At 41.6% G+C, this 21,739-nt stretch overlaps 1 long non-coding RNA gene across 1 annotated transcript in view; it reads right to left on the reverse strand.

Annotated features, from left to right (window-relative positions):
• Positions 1-551: 551 nt before the first annotated feature.
• The window catches only part of LOC141275977 (uncharacterized), a 34,465-nt gene continuing 13,277 nt past the window's right edge, over positions 552-21,739 (reverse strand). The window contains exons 2-3 of the long non-coding RNA XR_012324692.1: positions 3,356-21,609; positions 552-1,739 (exon numbers count right to left, since the gene is read on the reverse strand). This is a non-coding gene — a long non-coding RNA (uncharacterized lncRNA). The remainder of the gene's footprint in view (positions 1,740-3,355; positions 21,610-21,739) is intronic.

Raw genomic sequence — 21,739 nt, forward strand, 5'->3', positions numbered from 1 at the left:
CCACACACACACACTCTCTCTCTCTCTCTCTCTCTCTCTCTCCTGCTCGGATTCTGTTGGGGACTACATTGCATCTACTTCACCCACCTGGGGAGAATTAGCCACTTAACAATCCTGAATCCTGTTCTCCATGGCCATGGTATATCTCTCCATCTTATTCAAGTCTTTAATTTCCCTCAACAATATTTAATTTGCAGTGTAGAGGGCTTATAAAACTTCTATCAGATATATCTTAGGAGTATTTGATAGTTTTTGTTGCTATTTTAAATTTCATTTTAGTTTGTTGCTGATATACAGAAATATCACTGATGTTTGGATATTATTCACATAGCTTTTCAATGACAGAGCTAACGAAAATAACACCCAAAAGCCACTGTCGTGGACTGATAACTCACTCTCTGCACTTTTAAAATGAAGAGGTGAGGAGAACTCTATTTAAATCCAGAGAAATCTAAGCCTGAGTTTTATAGAAACAGATCACCAGTAGGGCATAAACATTTATATTATAAAGACTTACTAATTTAAACAAATAGGGACAAGGAGACCATGGATCCATAAACAAATAATACACATATTAGACTTTTATTTCTGTTGAGTTTTTATGACACAAGCTTTCAAAGAATGATCAGTTAAAGCTTATATTTTTTTCAAATATAAATGGATGTTTACATTTAAAAATAGTTTTTAAAAAGGTATTTATAACATTTGCTTATCAAACAATAAACATACAAATGTAATATAAAGATAAATCATCCTTATCAGTACCTGGAGAACTGTAAACTTGCAAAGAGTAAAGTTCAAATTAATAAACTTTACTTGTACTATATACAATGATAGTTTGAATGTATATAAGATACTTAATAAATACACATACAAACATGCATATAAACACAGATACCTTTAGCCTTTTAGTTATATAACTGCTTGGCAATATCTTCTCAGTAAATATATATACATATATAACATGACCTCTCAAGCATGTTAATTAATACTACTTATTCATGTCACAAAACAGACCAGGAACAATGAGAATATACTTGGAAGAATAATGCAAAAGCGAACAATATTATGTAGATTTGTATCTAGATGTTTTTCATAGACAGTGAAATAAATGTTCCAGGATATTTAAATTCATTTAGTTTTGAAAGACCGAAAAAGGCAATGAATGATACCATTGAATAAGATTAGATATTATAGACATACAGAATAAACAAGATATTTATAGCCTGATACATTATACATATTTATTTGTGGGTTCATGTGATAAGATTTTGTTTCTGTTCACTGATTTATCCTCAGTGTCTGGAGCTGGCACAGAGTAGGTGCTCAATAAACACTTCGTGGATGATGGAATGAGTATCAGCACGTATGTCAATAAGCTTTGGAACAGCTACATTCATGACTGAAAGTCAAAAATCCAGCGACATCCTGAATATTTACGCAGAATAACTAAAAAGCTATGGAAAAGCACATAGGTCATTCTCTTCCTACTTTGAGCTGTTTTTGCATTTACTCATGTGATCTGCACCTCCTGGCAGAAAGCACAATTTCAAACCTTCACAATAACTATTTCTTTGAGAAGGCTGGAGAACATTGTCTCAGAGGGCTTCCCGGGGCCTGGAGGCAAGGCCTGAAGAGGTTGATGACTCGCCCAGGCTGGAGCTGCGCTGCCAGCACTTCAGCTGTGCCGTCCACTGCTGCAAGGCCAGCTCGTGCAGACACTCCCTTGAAATCACATGCTAAAGCAATCGTATTCATACATATTTTTGGTTACACTTACTTGAAACAACTCTTCCTATTGTCTTAGAGTCCACACTCAGCAAGAAGGTGGAATTAAAAATTTCTCTAATACCTTTAAAGCCGTAGAGTATCTTTTAGCTTAAACAACCGGCACTGTTGACACACCAAGACAATATATACAAGTAACTGTGTCTAGATTTGTGTAATAGCAAAGCAGGCATTAAGTTAATTATTTTACCCTTTTAGGGGCTTGCTCTATTAGAATATACCTTCTCATTTAAATGTGCTCCTTACAAAGAAAACTCATCTAATATTGATAAAAGAGGGACACAAAGTTGGGTTAAGTCAAATTCTAGACTAGCTGTTCAATAAATCTTTGATTTAAACTATTTACAGACAACAAGGAATATAAGAGATATGGGTTTTCTGGTGAAGGCTGAACCTAGGAGTCAGTTCTGTAGATTTCTCTTACAATTCTCTTTCTGCATCCCACCTGCCTCTCCCACAATCCAGTCTTTGCTCAGAATGTGTAACTATATTCTGGCCTTAAATAGCAGGCCCTATTCATACTGTTCATCATTATCACTCTTTAAGCCAAACTGGGGCTCCGAACTGCATCTGATCCTTGACAAAATAGCAAGTCCCAGGACTCCAGAACTTCTGCTTCAATAAAAGCTAAACTCAGTGTAGGGCTTCCCTGGTGGCGCAGTGGTTGGAAGTCCGCCTGCCGATGCAGGGGACGCGGGTTTGTGCCCCGGTCTGGGAAGATCCCATGTGCCGCGGAGCAGCTGGGCCTGTGAGCCATGGCCGCTGAGCCTGCGTGTCTGGAGCCTGTGCTCCGCGACGGGAGAGGCCACAACAGTGAGAGGCCCGCGTACCGCCAAAAAAAAAAAAAAAAAAAAAAAAGCTAAGCTCAGTGTAGAAATGCTGTTCTGGTTCAATGTGCAGGCAGTTAATGTTTTGTTGCTTTTTCAGACCAGTCTACAGCAACTGACATAATGTAGCCTCAGCCACCTAAGTAACTTTAGCAGAAACTTCACTTCTCGCGTTTATGGTAATCTTGGTTTTTCTTTCCCCCAGATGATGTCAAAGATAAATCTTACAAATTATTTTATATTTGTTAGCATGATTCAATCAACTTACTTCTTTCTTTTTAGGGATGACCTCATAAATAAATAGTGGGTAGGATCAATTACAAGACACATATAAAAATACTCCCAGCCCGCTTCTCTCTAGTTGATTTCCAAGGCAGAGAGAGTAAACAGCCTTCTCCCAGCTTTCTCACTGTCCACAGCTGAGAGTGTAGGGTGTTTACAGTATCTGTCCCTCAGTGCTCTCTGGGGCGGGGCTGGTGGGCAGCAGTGCAAGCCTTGGGAAACCCAGCATCATTTCAAGATACCATAAAGGGTCACGGGAAAGGACCCGAAAACATTCTTGGGACTAAATTATCATTCTCTGAGGACTGGCGTCCTCTTCCTGCTCTGCACGGAATTCTCCTGAGGTGTGGATTCTCCTGAGGTGTGCAGCTTTGGCCTTTGCACACTCGTGGATTCTGTAAACATGGGATTTTCAATATTCTAGGATTTTCCAAAATGGTCTCAAAAGACTCACTCACCCCTTAAATGGCTGCACGTTTCCTTTCTGGGTGTAGAATCCAGTGGCTCACTCTCTGAGCCTTGCAACTTTGTTTCCACTCACTCCCGCATATAACAGAACAATGGACTTGCAGACAGAAGACCACCTGTCAGTTTAATTACTGAAAGTTAGTTACTTTACCTATCCACAAATTCAGTCAAATGAGCAAAAAGTAAATATGATTGGATGCAAGTTATATGCATAAAGATGGTGCATGGGAAATTGCTAACATAATGCTGAAACTTAAAAAATCTAATATTTGGAAGGAAGCAAATCTGTAATTAGAGGCATATACATGAGTGGAGTTACTTGATACCTAAAGTTCTTTCCGAAGAAAGATTTATCCAAATGGTTCTTGGACTTCATTTGCTAGATTGATCTATGGTGCACAAAATGCTTGTGTGAAAGTCATCAATACTATACATTACAAAACAACCCTCGGTGATAGAACACCACACCGTAAACCAAAGTGGCATCGGATATCAAACTCTTACTGGACACTGTTCATTCATTCATTCAACAAACACGTGTGAGTGCCTACCATAAATCAGCAATGTTTTAAATTCTGAGTGGTGAGAAATGAACGGGGTCATCCCTGCCCTTGAGAAAGACACAGCCTGGTCTTCAGGACACGTAAACCATTGTCGTTAAGTGTGACAGGTGCCGCGGTCGGTCAAAAGACACTTCCCAGTTGGCTGACACCTGGGCTGAGTCTTAAAGATGGAACAAATTTAGCCAAGTGGAGATGGGGCCAATGGGGGTTTGGACGGGGTGGGCAGGGAAGGAGATGGGGGGCTGCAAGTGTACCTCAAGAACAGCCACACAACGGGCACCTTCAAGAATTCAGCAGAGTGGGGGCCAAATGTGGATAAGGGTGAAGGGAGGTGAGGCCAGGGGCTGGGGCAGAAGGAGGATGCCACGGGTCCCCAAACGCCCGGCGAAGACGTTTGGGCATCATCTCCAAACTAGGGAGGCAAGTGGCACGGCCACGCCTGCCCTTGGGAGGGGACTTCAGCTGCGAGGCTGCGGGGAAAGAAGACGAGGGAAAGGATGCCTGCAGCCAGGTGCAGGAGCGCTTGGGAGCCTAACTCAGGGGGGCAGCGGTGAGGACACGTAGCAAGCAGATCTGAGAGCTGAGAAAGAGGGAAAGAGCAGAGCTCCCGGAGGGGCTGGCTGAGTGGAGGCGGGAGTCGTGGGCCACAAGGCCCCGGGGGACAAGGCTTCTCCTCGGGGAGAGGAGGAACACGAAGCAGGTGAAGCGAGGCGTGAAGGAAAGGGCTGGGAAGCCTTCCAGCCAGCGCCTTCGTGGATCTGGTCTGGGAGGTTAGGAAGCCACGTCCAAGGTCTGTTTAATTCCATCCTGACCGAAGGGATGGAGGCATTTTGAAGGTCTAACCCAGACAGGCTGTTCTTTATTCTGTGGGTTCTGCACTTTGCCGACAGACCCTCTAGCTGGCGAGGGTCCGCGCCCTCTGCAGCCTCCGGGTCACGGCCACCCCGAAGGGCTGCCCCGGCACCCCCAGCCTGGGGAGCAAGGTCCGCTCCCCTCCGACCACCCGGGGACCCTGCATAAGCCTCTACCACAGAGCTTACACTTTATCGCAAGTACTGTAGTTGCTTACCTGTCCATCTCTGGATTAAACACCATGTTTCATGCCACTTCATTAAAAAATTTCAAAACCATGTAGCCAGAGTTTGGCACGATGGGAGGTTCCCAGGAAATGTTTGGTGAATGAAGCACTGCGTGAATGTATAATGCCATGTGCCATCTGGCAATTCGTTAATACTTTGGGGATAATTATTTAGGTTTTAAGTATTTAAATAAGCATTTACCAGTTTCTGAAATTTTGTTTTGAAGCTCCCAAATGGTCCCCCGGGATTGGTTCCAGGACCCCCTCAAGTACCAAAATCTACGGGTGCTCAAGTCTCTTATAAAAATGGTGAAGTAGTCTGCCCTCTGTGTCGGCGGGTTCCACATCTGCGGATTCAACCAACAGCGGTTTGGAATCCGCGCATGGGGAACCCGCAGATACCGAGGGCCGACTGTAATTCAAGGTTAGGCTGTTTTACTTTTCCAAGGAACTCATGGCTAAGAACAGAAGTTACTGCATCACAAGCAGTCTTTCCTTAAATGACAGTGAAATCTTTTAGAAAGTTAACTTTTCAGGAGGAATGCGTGATTTACTTGTTTTTTTGTGCTGGATTCCAAATGAAGGAAAATCAGGGTACAAAATAAGTGCAGAGCAGAAGTGCATGTAAACAGTTTATAAATGGATGAGTAAGAAAGGAAATGGCCCTAATAGTTGAGTCTAGCTATTGAATAATCACTTAAGAGTTTAAAATGTTCTAACTGGAAAGAACCACACCCTGGCTAAATACAGTGATTAAAGTAATTTTAGTTACATAAAATGATGATTTTTTAGTTACATAAAATGATTTTAACCATTCAAAGACAAGTCCAAGAAGTTCCTGTTATAACATGAAATCTACTTTTTTTGTTCAAGTAGGCTTTCTGATTTAATATGCATTTTAGTTACATAAAACCAATCTCTGATAATGTAGTAATTTGCTTAAAGTGACCAAAAGTAAATATTTATTAAAAATATATGTAAGAATATAGTTATTTCAAGTGTACATTAGATCTGATGGTATTTGGCACATTTTGTATTAAAAATATTTTCATCTGTTATCTGATTAAAAAAATAAATCCTGCAATAGTACATACATCTTTTAGGATACACAGTAGCTTTCTCCAAGTCTCATTTTTAAGTTAAAATATAGCAGCTTTATAGTAGCCACGACTGACTGACTGGAGAAAAACCACCGGTACCACTTTGGAAGCTTCACGTGTCTGTTGTAGGCAGGCTTTTCTTGCCCCATCATGGGTGTTACTGCTGTTTAGTCAGGCTCCAGATCTCCTGCCATGGCTGCATTGTGAAGCTGCTACAGATTCCCTGGTGAGCGTGCCAGCTTTGCATCTTACTCTACAGGCATGTCTCCATAAGCTGCTTGCCACCCACTGCCTTCTCTCTCCTGGGCCACACATTTGCCACGTAACCCGCCATTCATTCGCTTTCATTTTGCCCATTGTGTGAGATGAACATTTAACAGGCACTGTCACACCCTTCCCCCACAGTTGAAAACAAAATCCGAACCTCCCACGATCTGACAAACATACTCTCAACAAATAATGAGCTATATGGAAATTTCCAGAGAACGACTCTGCAAAAATCACAATGCAAATGTGACAGTACGCACTCCTTCATTTATAGGAGTAACTTGAAAGGTTCTTACCTTAGTTTGTATTTACCCCAGATCCTAAAGGAAAACTGTAAGCATAGAATGCCTCATTACAGGGTTACAATACATGGATAATCAACAACAATGTGACTTTGAAATAGATGTAAGTACAGAATATGTTCACAAAATTCATGGAGATTTATCCAACTCAAACATTCCACATTTTCAAATCATTTGTTCTGAGAAGTCCACTCGCTGTTTAATTAACGTTCTTATGTTTATCCTGTGGAAATAGCTCTCCTCCTTGACCCCAAAGTGCTGTACTTCGAATCTGGGTGATTCTGTCTCAAGTTCTCATTGTAGCTTAAATCACCTGTTTAAACCTAAAATCTAGTAAATTCCACAGTGTGAGGGGATAGCCAGAAGTTCACGTCACCTTTGCGTAGAATACTGACTAAACTCAGAGAGTTAGGAGCTCGGTCAGGGGGATGTAACCTACTCAGTCAGGCTTTCCTGACAAATTCTTTGGGCTCTTGACTCCTCTAATTTTTTTTTTTTTTCATTTACACTTACTATTTCATTTAAGTTATTGTGCCTGGAAGGGGAAAAAAGAGAATGTGGATGGATTAATACTTTTACTGCCTATCATTCTAATTAGTTTCTTTTTAATTATTCAAATTTCAAGGTTTTTTTAAATTAGAAAACATTGTCAAAATAAAAAAAAACCTTTAAAAAAGTATACATGTAGATTTTCAATGAGAGTGGTAAAAAAGCTGGATTCAAACAACAAAAATTAAAGACAATTATGGGAGTCCTCTCTATATATATTCCGCGAGCAAGGGTACAAACGACAGATCATTCTGACGATCTTGGCCTCAATAAACAATCATGGGTTCAATTAAATAACACAGAAATAAAAGTTTGTTCATTTTGGGTCCAGCCATGGTGGCGGGAGTGTCACACTGACAACCGCATTCAGGCAGTGTCGCCACACTGCGACATTCGTTAGGAGACTCGATGGTGCTCCAGCCAATATTCTAGTTAAATCTTGACTATTTACTAGAGACATCTGAGATAACTTCAGAAATAACTATCAGTGCTACAGAGGTTCAACTTATAATAATACTTAGTGGCACAAGTTCATATTTTGATGAGCCTGGTCCCTTCACTTTAGCCAAATACTCTCTTTTATGTACCAGACACACAAGAAAGTAAACATCTATCTCTATATTAAATATAAAGTGTGTGTGTGTGTGTGTGTGTGTGTGTGATGGTTCTGGAAAGCTACACACCAAACTGAGAGTGGTAGTTATTTCTGGGGAAAGAAGGAGGGGACTTGGGCTGGGTAGCAAAGATTTCAACCTTATCGGAAATAATTTAATTTCTTAAAAACAGAAGGTACTCATGCAATATATATACTTTTAAAATTACAATTAAAATTCTTTCTCAAAATTAGAACTAGTATTCAGTCAAAACTGAAGCTCTGGCTTCTCCAGAGACTTAATCAAGCTGGTTAACTTTGTGACCTTGGGTATTCTGCAGAATCCCCTCTATAAAATGATACAGTAATATGGTATGTACTGCATGGGTATGCCAGGTGCATTCTCAGTACCTACACATCCTCAGAAGCATTTCATAACATGTTGTTAGTCATACGATTCCCAGTTTTAGCATTAACAGTGTCTATTCATTCCACCGTAATGAGATCTCTTTCTCAAGCCCAAGGTAGAAACGTGAAGGCCGCTGGCTGCGCTTACCAGTAGGGCTTCTGGCCCAAGGACCATGCCATGGAAAGGGATGTGGGTCAGGAAGGGAAGGGCCTCTTAAGGCACATCCTAGCTGATAAAATGATTACTTAATAAAAACTCTAGACAGATCAAATCAGAAAATGTTCTTAAAGAAAAAAAAACAGTACCACCAGGTGTCACTATAACCTAAAGTTCTGCTGGTCGTTTCTCTTCATTTGGAAAGAAATGTATACATTACAAACCAACAGATACCATCTTACAAGGCTTTCCATGTCCATAATTTATATTGTCATAGTTACTAAACTGCAGTTACTGAACTCTAAATAAATGGATTACCGCAAGCTTCAAGTTTTAAAAAATTATAAACAGCGATGATGAATGCTAAATGATTTAAAATGCAGTAAGTAGGCTTTTGGAGGTCAAGGATTTAATATTTTCACTTTTTCCTTTTGAGAGGCAATCTTGAAGTCATGACTGTGGTGATCTGTCATTTGACTGAGACAGATTTATGCAGGGAGCAATGAGTCCAGCTGACTGCCCAGCACTTTTTTTGTTCTCAGCTCGATATTGGATACACATCTCAAAAGTAGTAAAAACTAACAATTGGAAATTCTCATAACTAATAAAATTAAAATGATGAATTATAACATTTATTTTAGAGACATAATTTATTTTAACGACTACCCAGGGATTTAAACATCATTGTTATATTTTTCATCTCTTCTTAAAGATATATGACCGCTTAACACAAAACTAATTACACTGTATTTTGGGTTTTAAAGTACAGGCATTTTGTTTCATTGTACTTCACTATATGGTGCTTTGCAGATACTGCTTTTATTTATTTTTTTACACTAATTGAAGGTTTGTGCACTCCTTTGTGGAGCAAGTCTATTGGTGCCATTTTCCAACAGCATTGGCTCACTTCTTGTCTCCCTGTCACATTTTGGCAATTCTCTCAATATTTCAAACTTTTTCATTATTATTATATTTGTTATGGTGATCTGTGATCAGTGATCTTTGATGTTACTATTGCAAAAAGATTACAACTCGCTGAGGGCTCAGATGATGGTTAGCACTTTTTAGCAATAAAATATTTTTAAATGAACTTATGTGCATTGTTTTTAGACATAATGCTGTTGCACACTTAACAGACTATAGTGTAAACGTAACTTTTATATGCACTGCGAAACCAAAATATTCATCATGTGACTTGCTTTATTGCAACATTTGCTTTATTGCAGTGGTCTGGAACCGAAGCTGCAATATCTTCGAGGTGTGCCTGTTTATAGATGTAATACGTATATTGCAGTAATAGCACCAAGGTTGGAGGGAAGGTAAATGGAGCTATAGAGTTGCAAGATATCTATATCTATACCTATATCTCTATATCTAATCTCCATATATATGTCTCCAAAGTTAATCAATAATAATTTTAAGTTGATTGTGATAAATTAAAGAAGCATATTGTAATCCCTGTAGTAATCATTAGAAGAATGATGTAAAGGAATATAGCTATAAAAAGCCAACAGAATTAAAATATACTATACTATGAAATATTTAACACAAAGAAGGCAGAAAAGGAACATGAAATACATGAGACAAACAGAAAGCAAACAGCAAAGGGCAGACCTAAATTCGACTACATCACTAATTAGATTAAATGTAAATGGACTAAATACTCTAACCAAAGGGCAGATGTTTTGGGGCCAAGCTGTTATAAAAAAGCTAGACTCAACCATATGCTACCTGTAACACTTTAAATATAAAAATACAAATAGGTTGAAAGTAAAAGGCTAGAAAAGGTATACAATATGCATAAGCAAGCTTCAGTGGCTATATTAGGGTCAGACAAAATAAAATTTAAGGCAAGAAGTATTACCAAAGTCAAAGACATTTCATAATGATAAAAGAGTCAATACAGCAGGGATTTGTAACAATTATAAACACATATGTATCCAATAATAGAACTCAAAATACATGAAGCAAAAAACTGTCAGACTTCAAAGGAGAGAGAGAAAATTACAAATATAGTTAAGTTGATGACTTGAATATTCTTCTTTCAGTAACTGAATGAGTAGACAGAAGCTCAATAATGACAGAGTTGTACAACAGTCTGAACCAAATTGGTTTAATACGTATTTATAGAGCACTCCACCAAACAACAGCAGCTCTCACATTCTTTGCAAGTACACACAGAACATCAATCAAAACAGACTATATGTTGAACCACAGAACAAGTCTCAATATAGTTAAAAGGACTGAATTTATATAGGACATGTTCTCTGACGACAAATAAATTAAAAATAGTAACCAAGATATCTACAAAATTCTCAAAAATTGTATTACATTAAACAACATATGTGTAAATAACCCTCAAGTCATAAAAGTAGTGATAAGGGATATAAAGTATTTTGAACTGAATGAAAATGAAAATGCAACATCACAATTTGTGGGATGCAGTGAAGACATGCTTAGAGGGAAATTATAGCTTTAAATGCTCATATTAAAAAAGAAGTCATTTCTCTTAAACGAGTTTCCAAATTTCATAACTCCAGTTCTCTTATATTCTGCTAGATGATGATGTTGAAGGAGTTACTGCCAGTTTTCAACTGTTTTATGGTCGGTTTGTATTTCGTTTACTTTTGTGAATAATAGAGGGAGATAAGAAGCAAAGAAGTATGTACTAAGTGCCTACTGAGTAACAAATCGTGAACTTAAATGAAACACCTTTTTTTCTTTTTTTTTTTCCTTCTGAGATTCAGTGAGGTTTTGCAGAGTCACAGAGCTAGTGAGGGATGGAGAAGTTCAGACCTGGGTCTGTGTGACTTCACAGCTCACGCTCCCACTCGACAGTAGGATGCCTGAGCTCCTGATAGCTAGTCAACCTGTGGTCCACGGTGGATCCTACATTTCCTCTTGAGTAAGCTTTAATCTGTTCGTTTACCTTCCATTATGACGGATTGTTTCTTATTAAGTAGAGTCTCCTACAATTTAGCCATTGTCAATTTATGAAGGATACAGCGACCGTCTCTGTCTTTGTCACTGTGTTGCCTTTTAGGTTATAAAGTCTTCATGGGCAGCTCTCATATTTACTGCACTACACTCCTCCAGGTTTCACATGCACTGCACAATCACAACACGCTTTTTTTCACTTGGATTTGCTTTAGGAGACAGATCTGGTACAACATGTTTCCAGCTATAACGCTGTCAGTTACTGTTAACACTGTCTACTATAAATTCCCCAAATAGGTCAAACAAGAAAATGCATTTATTAAAATTAATTCCGTTAAATTACCTGAATAAGCCACATGTTATAACGGTTCTGAGTTAACATGATTGATCAGACTTTAATAATGATAGCTAATATGTTTGAATGCTTTCCATGTTCCAAGCCCTGTGCTACATGTTAATTACATTACTGCTGTAAATAAACCCAGATGGATGAGGAAATTGAGGATTAAACTTGCTCAAAATCACACAGGAGTTCAGATTTATGCTCAGATTTACTTCTTTCAGCATCTATGTAAACATGCACACCATAAACAGAGAAAGTGTGAAAGAACGGAAGTACACTCTGGTTCTAAAAGTTTTATATGAATATCTTTTGATATTAGAAAAGTACCAGAGACTCAGATATATCTGGAGGCTTTATAGTCTCTTACAACTACATGGGGTGCTATATAACATTTCGAGTTAATTATCTGGGGATTATGCAATGTCTTTATCATTCCTTGCCTATCGGTGTTCCATTATGCAATAATGAACTTATTGATGAGCATATAACTCCCCAAAGAATAAATACAAATAATAAAATAGAGAGATCACTACTTTTTGTGATTAAAAAATTCAAGTAAATTAATTTTCTGAGTTAGCATTTTGCAACTACTAAATTAGCAACATTCAAACATACACAGTATAGGCATGGCTGCAGCAAATCTGTTACACTCACATGTAGCTAAAAAAAAAAGGGCTTTTACTTGGTGCTGTTGCTTAAGGGAATTTATCATGAGAAAATACAGTGATAGAACCAAAAAGTGTATGAGAATATTAGTTGTCAAAATGAAAACAATTCAAACAGTAATTTGGTACAATGTGATATCAACATAGTACAGTCATGTAAGTGATTAAATATCTCAGTACAATATAATATGTTTTAAAAGCCACATGATTTTCATCTGCATAAAAATGGGCAGGCAAGCAATACTTGTCTTTGTTTTTATCTATCTATCTATCTATCTATCTATCTGTCTATCCACATTGCTAGCCATTTTGTTAAGCCATTTACTGTACAAGTAATTACAAGTGGCTACCATGAACTAGGCACTGTGCTAGGTGCCAGGGCCATGGATGTAAAAAGCCAGCTCGTGATGTAAGAAGGGAAAAGACATAGAAAGATATCTTTATTGTTCTGTTTGTTAAGTATTGAGATACCAGAAAGGTGCTATGGTGGTTGGCTTAGAGACTCCGGAACACAGTTAGGAACAGCTGTTATTACACTACTCTGTAATAAAGCGATGCCTCATGGCTTATTGAGAAAAAAAAGGAAAAAAAAAAAGGTCAGGCACTACAAGGTAATAACTAAAGGCAAAACCTAAAATATTTGGGTGTGAATAGTAGGATTATGAATCCTTTTTCTTCGAGGACTTTTTGGTTACTGTTTTCTCAATGCTTCAACAATTTTTAAGGAGACAGAGAAGGACACGTGAGCACCTTTGCCTCCCAATGGTGAAACTTGGTTAAATAATGTAATGCTCTTTTTAGGTACTTCAAATAAAAGATGTTTGTTCACCACACAATAATTGACTGTACTTTTAAAATAGTGGGCAAAATATAAGAACTTTTCGGGTGGCTGATTACATTCAGTAAAATCTGAAAAAGGGACTCCTTATATTTTAAGAAAACTTTTGAAAATTATTTCTTTTCAGCAGCACTGAGGGTGGTACCCTTGTGCAGCTTTTTGCTGCTATTGTATATTAACATGACAGAATGTTTTCTTTTGATAGAAAACAGAACCCAGTAGAATTGAGCGCAAAGGAAAATGTGCTGAAATTTTTAAGGCTAATTAGTATTAAGATATTTGGGGGCTTTGTCACAGTGAGTACTTAATCTTTATGTACTTCTAATTGTGTTTATACACAAAGATTAAATCTATCATAGCTTTTTTCCCCATTATATTAAAATTGAAAGTACGTTTCAGATAAAAAAAATAAACTTAGGATAAAAAGTCTTATGATAAAAGAATATGTTATCTTGTTACCTTTGCAAAATCAAAACTACCAACCTCGTGCACCCTATTTCCTCCCCATCAAGAAAATCTTTGAACAAAGATGAAATCCCGTTACCCGAAAATTCATCTGAGAACTGTACGTTTCCTTTCCAACTCAGCTGAAGGCTGAGGAGTTTGCAAGGGAAGCAAGAATGCGTTCAAATGCCTCAACAGAAGTCTGACTTGGCCCCAAATCTATTTGCTTAACCACCAATGCCCGAGTGTCTCTGGGGGAAGCAAGAGCCATCTGTGGGGATGAAAGGAGGCTAATTTATAAACTTGGAAGATGTGTTTCCCCACCATCTCTCCTCTCTCCAAAAGGGAGGAAAATAAAGCAACACCAGGTTAATCTTGAGGAATGGGCGGTCACTTTAGAATTGGGCAAAAGAAATGCAAAGGAAAATCGAATGGGCCATGTCTTTTTCCTCAACATTCCATGTTAAAACATCATGGAGAAAAACTGGGGCCCTTGATTGATATGCAACCTTCAGATGAACTGTCACTGATATACTGGCCTCATTCATTCTGATAAGCCGTTGCTTGTCATAAAGTTTAATGCACGGCCCTTCGTGTTCATTATGCCTTCTCTATAGAGACGTACCAATAAATATTTATAAAATTAATTTACCTCTATTTGGAGGCATTTTATAGAGTCACCTGAATAAACAGAGTCAGCAGATGCGGGTGTGGATCTTGGTTCCACTTACCACTTATGCGACCTTGGGCAAGCTCTGAGCTTCAATAGCCTAAGCTTTAAAACAAAGATGATGATCACAGAAGCTCCCTCATTAAGATAAACCTCAAGGTTCTGAATTGTCAAAATAGGCACTTCATTCTCAAAACTGGAAGGGTTTTACTATGTACCAGGCACTTTTCTAAACCATAGGGATGAATCATCAGTGAGTCCCTGATCTCACAGTGTGCACGAAGAGACAAATAAAACCAATTAAGAAATTAACCTGTAATTTGACAGGCGTGATAGATGCTTCAAGGGAATGCATAGCAGCTTAAGTGACCAGTTGCGCGGGATAACTATTTTTGGCGGAGGTAGGGGTCAGGTAAGGCCCTTCTTACTAAAGTGACATTTGAACAGGAAACTAAATGAAGCAGGGGAGTGAGTCACGTGTATCTCTGGCGCCACCTGTCTGCCTAATTTCATTTAGGCAAGTTTCCACATCTGCGTGTGATACACATTTGTACAGGAAGCTGCTGTACAGAGACACAGGGGTGTGAAAGAAGCCTGGGAAGTGAAGAGGCTCGCAGGAAAATATTTAAAGAAAGAGGGAAGAAAACAGCGATAGTGAGAAAAGGAAATCTTTTGCTCTTTGGCCAACTGGAAAGGTCTCGCATGCAGCTTCTGGTGTGGATCACAAACACCCTGGCCTAGAGGATCCCAGGTGGAAGGATAGCCGGGCATCTGGGTGGGCTCCTGTGAGAAGTGGACTGCAAAGGAGGAATGGATATTGTTTTTTCTCAGCCTTTTATAGTGAGGCTACTGAACTTTAGACCCAGGGATAAGCTGCCCTGGAAAAGGGGAAAAGGAACCGAGTTAGGGTTAAATAGGGGTCTTGGGCTGACTATCTCTTGTTTCTCCACCTACAGTCCTTTTGAGGTGGGTGCATGGGGTATGGTTAACTTAGAAGTCTGTGTAAGAGTCAGCCCAGGTGTAGTGCACACCTAAACAAAGGACGACTTTCAGAAAACGATGACACTGAGCCCTCGGGACCAACGGCGGGAGAGATGGGTATTGCATAAGTAATTCTCTGAAAACTCTCCGAAGAACATTAGACTTAGGCAATGTAGTAAAAAATTGATTCATTGTTCTGCTAGGGCTTCACCGCCCCCCTGCCCCACCCTGCCCCATGGTAAAAGAATCAAAATTCTTATATGGCAGTTTTAAGTTCAAAGACACTGGCTTCAGATGACAGTGCCATTTGTATTGCATGTTGACCAGTGTGTGTGAGTGCCATCGCTCGTATGCACTTGAATTACCTGCATGAAAAATCTGTTAACCCCAGATGCTTTAGAAAACAAGTTGCTCCACATTTCAGCTCCTTAGGGTTTATGTGTTGCACGGTTCAACTAGTTTCCCAGTCCATCTAGATATTTTATGTTACAATATCAGTTACTTGAAAAGCTTCTGCTTCTGCACACGTTGGTGCCTGGCTCTGGTCTGTCGACCACTTACCACAGATGTTCTGCACTCCAGCTCCACCCTTCAGCCTCTCTGAGGGCAGCCGGGCAGTAATGGACATTTCTGGGGAGACGGGACGATGTCTGGCTTGTTCACAGCTGTATCCTAATCTCTTAGCACAGGGTTCGGTTCAGAGTAGCTGCTTAATAAATATTTATTAAATGAATAAACTGACATCTGAAATCCTCTGTCTTAGACAAAGTTATCTTTCATCCTCTCTGAGAAGGATCTGGGAGGGAGAGAAGGCAGGCAGGTATTTACATGAAACGGGTGTTGATTTTTATTTCCTCCCTTTTTGATAAGATTACTGGATGGGCAGACAGAGAAAACAAAACAAAACAAAAAATTGGAGGCTTGAGGTCACTTGAAAGGCATAGTCCATTGCTATTTAGAACCATGGCCCAAAGTCATCCTGAACCTGCTGCAAATAAGGTCCATTACTCTCTGTAGAGACCAAGTCATAGGAATACACCATAGAAATTGCCTTTTTTGTTTAGTTTTAAATGGGATGTAATTCACTTATCTGGAAACTTCAGTTAGGAGGATCAGCTCGCTCCTGAATGGGGTTAAATAAATCAGATACTACTGTATATAGTTAAGCGCTGAAGTACACAGGTCAATCCACGATGCTGGAGAAGAGAGGGGAATATGCACGAGAAATCAGGGAAACAATGACTCCCACCCCAAACTCTCTACGAGCCAGGCCAGATCCGTGGGCTCTGAGGACTTTGAGGTCAAGGCCTAACCAAAGACTCTGGAGTGCTCATAGGAGGAGAGGGAGAAACCGCGGCTTTTCGATAAGTCAAGCATGTAATTCACCAAAATACCCCCTATTGCACATACTCTTCACAGCGACAGCGCACCACACACCCAGTGGCGTCGCAGCGCACAATATTCTCCCTCCTTGGTGCCTACGTGTAGACTTTTCACTTAAGGCTGGAAAACGTCACACCCCCAAGCGGGTTCCTGCCTCTCCAGGGAGCGTATGGCCTCTGCTCTCAGCTGGCCCCTCAGTGGCACACAGAGCATCAGCTTTTTCTGTGCTCACGGCAGCTTTTCCAGACCACCCCCTCTTCCCTATTTTCATCCCTCGCAGGCGTGACTTACCCACCTCACTTCCTATTTCATGCCGTACATTCTGCCCCCACGTGACTGCTCCCCAGCTCAAATCTGTTCGAATGGCCACCCGTCCTTCCTTCTCCACAGAGAGACGGCTCCCCTGTTCCAGGCTGGCTCCTTCATCCCTTTGCAGCGCTGATGCTGTGGACTCCCCCTCCTGGAACCCTCTGCCCCTCACACCGCCAGCCGAGGTTCCCTCCTCCTCTCCCGCCCCTTTCCAGCATCTTCCTCTGCCCACCTTTAAGTGTCCCGTCCGTCGATTCTGTCCGTGGTCCTGCTCTCTCACCTCCTCGGGCAGCCCGACCCACCAGCTGCTCTTCCTGAGCAGGCTCTGCTCTCTACACCTCCATGCTCTGCACAAGCTCTTTACCTTTCTGGTGTGTCTGCTCCACGGGTCCACTTGCCCAGGGTCCATTTGTCCTTCAATATGTTCAATTTTCTTTGAACTGTTTCCTGATTCTCACCCTAAGCTAAATAGAACTTCTCTGTACACGCCGTCTCCTAAAACTCTCAACAGGCCTTTTACCATAGGTTCTCTCATGCAATCACTGCTTTCCATGTTTTTATCTTCTTTTAAATAGCCAACTCCTTGAAATAAGAGGCTGCATCGTTCCCTGCCATATCTCTGTGTGGGAAGGGCTCAATATACATCTATCGAGGGGATGGATAAACTTTATGTGTGCAAAGGAGGATGCCAGTAATGAGGTCCTTGACTCAGGCTGCCACTGGTAGGGATGTGGGCCAACGGACTTAATGCCCCTGCCAAGAGGAAGAGTCTGTGATGTTATGATGCTTCTGTACCAAGCAAATCTTCTTCAACTTGCTTTCTTTTAAAAGACTAGAAATTAACAGAGTCTAAATAGACCATACAATAAATTAAAAAGTACATCGGTGGTATTGTTTTGCCCTTCCTTTTCTCAGTAGACATAAACACTCCTGGGTAGCTATTGTTCTGTGTTAGGGTGGCAAGGGTCACTGGCTGATGAAGACCTAAGCCATCCTTGTATCCTAGACCTGTACACATGGCAGGTCTTTCTTCCTCAGCGGACGGCCTCTAACTTTCTACTGTGGCTGCTAACCCACCACTGGAGCTCATCTGAATCCAGCAAGCTCCCCTGGAGACTTCACGTGGTTAGAAGCAAACAGGGAACGATGACAAGAACATCTTTTCCTCTGCTTTGTGCAATTTTTATTTTTAGCATAAAGCTCTTTGTGTCTAAGGCTTTAAAAAACACCAGGTCTTGTGGCGAGTGTGTGAAAGAAAATCACTTCACAGTTTCTGGCATATCGTTGGAGACATTCAAAGAGCACTGGATGTTGAACGAAATCACAGTTTTAAACCTTCTGAGAAACTGTTATTTCCTCACTAATTCCCCTTAAGCAAAATGTTTAAGATCAGTATGGAGGTAGTAAGAGACTACAGCTTTTTCTTCTGAGGATTACCTTTCATGGAAATGATAACATGGAAAAATTATCATTCTACAAAGTCCAATAAAAGAGCCAAATCCTCCCAGCAAATCCAGAGATACCGTTACCCTTAAATACCCTCCACTTATCAGGGGGAAAGAAAGAACACATCCTTAGATCCATTCAAATCTAAAACCGTTCTTTACTACATTGAATTTTATAAAATCCCATTGTTAAATACTTCCTCTCGGACTCCTGCCAAATGGGAGGATTACTGCTGAAACAGACAAGGAATCTGTGACCCCCCCCCCCCCCCCCATGAACATCAGGGTTCCACTCTGGCACACGTACAGATCTATTTTCTACAAAGGATGCAGCTTTTCAGAGATGTGAAGGATCTGGAATGAGAACACTGGCCCTCATCAGCCCACTTCCTCTATTGGAAGGGAGTGTCCCAGATAGGCCTCCAAAGGAAATGCTGGGCTGAAGTCACCCATGTGTAGTCAAGTAACAGTAGCCCGATGGCGGGATCATCTCAGAAGGGATCCAGGGCGCAACGGTGGGACCCAGAGTTCACTAGGACTTTTCATAATGCAATTTTAGATAAATATTTGCACAGATGCACACACATATTTATTTGTTCTACTTCAGCGGGACTCATCCAAGTGCTGGTTTTAAAATATAAACAGTGGGAAACTGCTGTAGCAATGACTAGCAAGAGATAGCAATTATTTGCAAGAGCTGAAAAGGGTTCATCTAATAAAAAGTAGGAAGCTGTGTGGGAGAAAGAGGAGAGAAATTCTCTAGCAAGTGAGGCCGGTTGGAATTTAATAATTCACTTTGGCAATCATATTTGTTTAGTCAGCGGGCCAGCGTTCTTGCTGGGCTGCACAATGCCAGGGACGGTCTTCATGTAAAACACCCAGCATGTTAAGAGAGCGACTGTTTCTAGCCAAGCTGCATAAACACTCTCACGGCAGCTGTCTTCGATATATACCATTTATTATGTATCTCTGAGACTATATGTAAATCCAGAAAGGACTCCTGTTAGTCAGAGATTAATTTGGCTGAGACGGCATCAGATTATTTGAAAGTGGGTGTGAAGCAGTATTTCAGAAGTGGCCTGTGTGTCAGCAGATAGCTATGCTACAGTTATAGACTATAAGACAGTCTCTCCAGACTATATTTTTAACATCTCCTTAGTAATATAAACAGAGACCAGGGCTTGGAAAGCCCTCTTTTTATTAAACACTGTTTTTACTCTTCGAGAATATTTTCCTCAGCACTGTTCATCGAGATTGACTTTCTTTTTCAAAGGTGAAGAGATGCAAAAGCGAAGAGGTTACAGAGTGTGTATATACTGCTATAGTACTAGGAGCAGATGAATGTAACTGGTGATCAGAATAGTATAATTAGATTACTGCAACTCCTATTATGCAAACAGCTCAAATTTATGAATAACAACTGGCCACCAGTGGAAGGTCCATAAGGGAGGAGGGGATGGAAAGAAATGGAGAGTCTAAGAACACGCAGCTACCCACGTGTCTGCGTTCATCTACCGGCACAAATATCTCTGTTTCTTTCCCGTGCTTATTTGTGAGCTCTCTTATGTTTGACTCTTAAACGTCATTTGATTGGTGAACACTTCACCAGGATGAACTGTGCATTCATTGTCTGTGGTAACCCAGAAACCACGGACCTGGTTTTTCATGTGGCAGGTAGTCAGATACTGCCCAGATTTTTTTTTTTTCCTACGGCAAATACATGATGGAAATGTTTGGAAAGAAATCCACGTATTCTTTCGGTGGAGGAGCAGAGAGGATTAGGCCTTTGGGAAGAGGGCCGTTCATGAAGAAGCACAGGTTTTCATAACTCCCTGGTCATGAGAGACTCTGGCCCTCAGTCCCAAGCTGAGTTACTTCCTCTGCACCGAAGTGCCAGGCTGTAAGCAGTCCCACCCCCGCCGGGGCAGGTCCCCGCTGAGCAGAGCCCAGGAGCGGCAGCAGTCTGCACCTCAGAGCCAGAGGGAGCCTGACGGCCCCAGGACGAGGAGTGCCTTCCTGGCGGCACCAGGGGAGCTGGTATTTTTGGGGAGTGCACAGGAGGCAAGGGATCACCGCGGGGAAACAGCTGAGGGACACTGGCAGTGAAGGTCTGAATTTAGAGCAACAGGAGACTGAGAGATTCAAAAATCTTCCAAGTTCTACTGAACAGACCGGACCAGGGAGCTCCGGCGCCGACAGGCGTGGAGGAGGCGAGGAACTGGGTGGACGCGGCTCCCTCAGCCTTGGCCGGCTGCGGACTTGCTCAACGGCCGCACCTGGAGGACTGAAAGTTAGTGTCTAGGTAGAATCGGTCGGATAATAATTTTTCTTTAATAGAAGACCCTTTTTAGAAAACGGTGGCCGGTTCTCCTCTAGCATTCCTCAGTCCTTGCTGAAGAGGGCAGCTGTGATGTAGAAAAACAGCGCCCTTCTCCGGCCCCCTGTGCCCAAGCAGCCTCTCCTCCTGCAGGCCCGCCTGACCCCAGACCTCAGAGCCTCCTGGACCAAGACCAGCTCGGGCCGCTGTGCCGTCCAAGCATCCCGGGGCCGGAGCACACACCGAGCACCCCCCCCCCCCCCCCCGAGACAATGGCCGCACGACGGCCTCGTGGAACAGAATGTATAATTGCATTCAACAGCTGCGGAAGCTCGTTAGCCACGCCGGCAGGAATGATTCTTCCCAACGACAAAAAGAAAGAGAAACAGCAGCCTATTTAGAGATGCAGCGGGAGCCGGCCCTTGTTTTCTCGCTTTCAAGGGAAACAAAACATTTCTGCATAATAACTTCATCCTATAATTCAGCACTATTTACAAGCGGAGCTTGCCATACGCTTACAGAGATATCCTTGGTCCCCATTTCAGGACCTCCACCACGTCCCAGCGCGGCTTCTGACGGCGGGTCCCCGAGCCCCTGGGACACGTGGAGGCCGGGGAGGCGGCGGCCTGCGGCCCTGTACCCTCCTGACTCGGGGCCTGTCCCCAGACACGCAGCGCCTTACTCCTCGTCCTCGGTGTGAGCGGAGCACAGCTCAGGCGCCTTCCGCAATCCTTCCAGCTTCAACCGGCTGTTCATTCTTCGGTGACGGTCAGCACTTTTTATTCTTACTTTCGGTTCCCGCCGCTTCCTGAGTGACCTTGAGCAGGTCCCTGAGCCCTGCTGTGCCTCAGTTTCCTCACCTGTAAACTTACGACAGCGCCGACCTCATGGGGCTCCTGCCAGGGTTAAACTGAGTCAGTACAGAGCACATAGAACACGCCTGGCACAAAGCACACAATAAACAAATGCCAGCCCGTAGTTCATTGTTCCTGCAGCTACTTAGGGCATCACGCACCACTGTTAATG

Source organism: Tursiops truncatus, chromosome 12, assembly GCF_011762595.2.
Source record: "Tursiops truncatus isolate mTurTru1 chromosome 12, mTurTru1.mat.Y, whole genome shotgun sequence".
NCBI lineage: Eukaryota > Metazoa > Chordata > Mammalia > Artiodactyla > Delphinidae > Tursiops > Tursiops truncatus.